This window comes from Chrysemys picta, chromosome 9, assembly GCF_011386835.1.
Source record: "Chrysemys picta bellii isolate R12L10 chromosome 9, ASM1138683v2, whole genome shotgun sequence".
NCBI classification, from domain to species: domain Eukaryota; kingdom Metazoa; phylum Chordata; order Testudines; family Emydidae; genus Chrysemys; species Chrysemys picta.
The window spans coordinates 47,430,412-47,433,377 of NC_088799.1; positions in this window are offsets into that span (position 1 = coordinate 47,430,412).

The window sequence follows — 2,966 nt, forward strand, 5'->3', positions numbered from 1 at the left end:
GGCATTGCATTTCTCCACTCACACAATGTGGGGCTTCTCACTCTGGCTGTTAGAAGGCAGGTCATGCTCCCCTGCCGTGCAATCCCATTATGGTCTGAGTGTCTCTCCATCCTTCCCGTTGGAATGTAGCCAACAGAGCATTAGAAGCATATATTATGGGGAATTGAGTGGCAAGCTCTAGCTTATGAAGTACAAACACACATGCATACACAAATAGGCATGCAAATACTATACACACAGAGCTGTAACACAGTTACTATCTTATTGGAATTGACATACAACTACGCAGTGAGGTAGCAACTCATTGGAAGTGACAAATTTTTCTGCAGCTGTGCAGAGTGCTCACAGAGAAGGAAGAAGTCCATGTGGCTCTTTGCAAAGGGCAGGGAGGGACATCTGTTGACCAGCCAATGAGAGAGTGGCACAACAGCTGGCAAGTTGTGGTATAGCGGCAGGAGCAGGATGTATCCTGAGAGACATTCATCCCTTCAACTCAGAGGATATTCATGGATATAAATGCACCAAGTACAGATGCTGCAAAACAGTCATTGACATTCATCTGTTCCTTAGGCATGTCCATAATGCCCAGCTCCATAGTATATGCTTCCAGATCATGGTCCAGTGGAGAGGAAATCTTATCTCATTGTATGACAGGTTTCCTAGGGGGCTGTGACAAAACATATGTCTCTGTTCACACCCTACACACTATTGTAATAATTTTAATACAAGACATGTCTTGTAAGGCATCACTGAAAACTCATAATTTGCTGGTCGGTATCATCCTGATAAAATATGTGTGGCAACATTGTATGTGAAGTTATAAGATTTCCCTGTATGATGTTATCACATGTTCCAAACCCCACAACCTTGCGCAGGCAAAAGTCGGCAGACATGTTTATCCTAAAGAAAAGAATATGTGCTTGCCTTAATTTGGATTTAAGCAGTAAACAGAGTCATTAAGCAAGGATGGAAACAAAGAAAACTCAAACAGGTAAGAAAAAGCCAGCAGGGAACATCTGTCCGTATAGATTCTTTGTCTCCTAGTGCCCAGCTGGAAATGTTTTTCAAGAGGGAGACTGAAACTATAAAAAGGAGGGACAAGTGCCCCAAGGGACCTCTCTCTTTCTCTCCCTGCCCATCACATTCACTGCACCTGAAGTGACAAAGGAAGCATTCGTTGGACTCTGGGGGAGGGGGTCCTGACCTACAGGGTTTGGTCAGTAAAAGTGCTGAAAGCATGTGGTCAGAAACTCTGCTTGAATCTGATATAGTTTATGTTAGGCATTAGTAAACATTTTATCTTTTATCTTTATTTTTCTTGTAACCATTTCTATAATATATATATAGATATATCATCGCTTCTACTTACTTAAAATCTCTCTTTGTAGATAATAAACCTATTTTACTGTTTTCTTTAATTCAGTGTGTTTAAACTGAAGTGTCTGATTAACTATTTGAGCTAATAAGATAGCATATTATTCCCTTTAAGGAATAATGGACCTAAAACATTTGTAGTTTCTAGGGGAGGGCAGGGCAGTACAAGACATACATTGCTGATGAAAATCCAGGACTGGCGGTCTTTTGGGGTTACCCTGCAGTATAACCAAGGTTGCTGAGAGCCAGAGTGTAACCAAAGTGTGGCTGGCAGACTGCATCTAACCTCAAATCTGTATCAAATTGAGTGTCTCCATCTGATGTGTGAAGCCTGGGATGATGATAGGATAGGATTGGGGTGTTGATGTTCATGTCAACCTGCTCCACTGCAGAGGCCTTTGCTGGGCTATAGATTCCTTCCTATGCTGGAACTGATGTCATCAATGCCTATAGTTCTTGGGTTTCCAGCACCCACCCAGATGGTGATTCTTTTGTTTTGCTTTAGATTGTCAGGGCTGCTGTAAAAATCACTGGATGGTCCCAGGTAGTTGGTAGACTCCACTTACAAGCCTGGGCACACTTTAGATATTGTGTTTTGGATGGGACTGGATGATGGAAGAATGCACATTAATTACTCTTCTGCTGTTTCCTGTTCAGAACTAAGGGCTGCATAGGTGCATCACTCGGGATGACCTGAGAGGTATTTTGCCATTTATATATATTCAAACACCAGTTACTTATTCATATTAGCATATTAGCAACAGGGCAGTGGCTCTCAACCTTTCAGGAGTCTGATTTGTCTTGTGTACCCCCCCAAGTTTCTCCTCACTTCAAAACTACTTTCTTACAAAATCAGACATAAGGATACAGAAGTGTCGCAGCACACTAGTACTGAGACATTGCTGACTTTCCCATTTTTACCATATAATTATAAAAATCAATTGGTATATAAATACTGTACTTACATTTCAGTGTATAGTATATAGAGCAGTATAAACAAGTCATTGTATGAAATTTTAGTTTGTAATTTTAGTTTGTACTAACTTCACTAGTGCTTTTTATGCAGCCTGATGTAAAATCAGGCAATTATCTAGATGTGTTGATGTACCACTGGACGATCCCTGTGTACCCCTGGCTGAGAAACACTGCAATAGGCTATGGGCGAGTCACGGAACTATGGATTCTTTCAGAGAGAGATGAACGCTGCTGATTATGTCGTTCAGGGTTAGTTTGGTCTCTGCTCCGTGTCACACTCAGGAGGTGCCGGGCTCGCTGTCACGGGCCGCACTCGGGGGGGGGGGGGGCAGCACATGCCCGGTGTTGTCCCCTGAGGGGCCCGTGGGGAGGGCCCCTGCCTGTTCCTTGGGGGCGGCCCGCCCCAGGGGCACTCGGTGGAGCCCTGGTCTCCCCCAGGCTCCAGGGGGCGGACGAAGACGGCTCTAGCCCGGCTCCACCCTCCCGGTGGGCTGGCCCTGACAGAGCGAGCGGGCGGCCGCCCCCGTCGCTAGACCCAGTTAGCAATAGGTAGCGCGCGCGCCGCCAAAACGCCGCGAGACTTCTTTGTGCCTGACCTCTCGCGAGCGGAGCGTGGT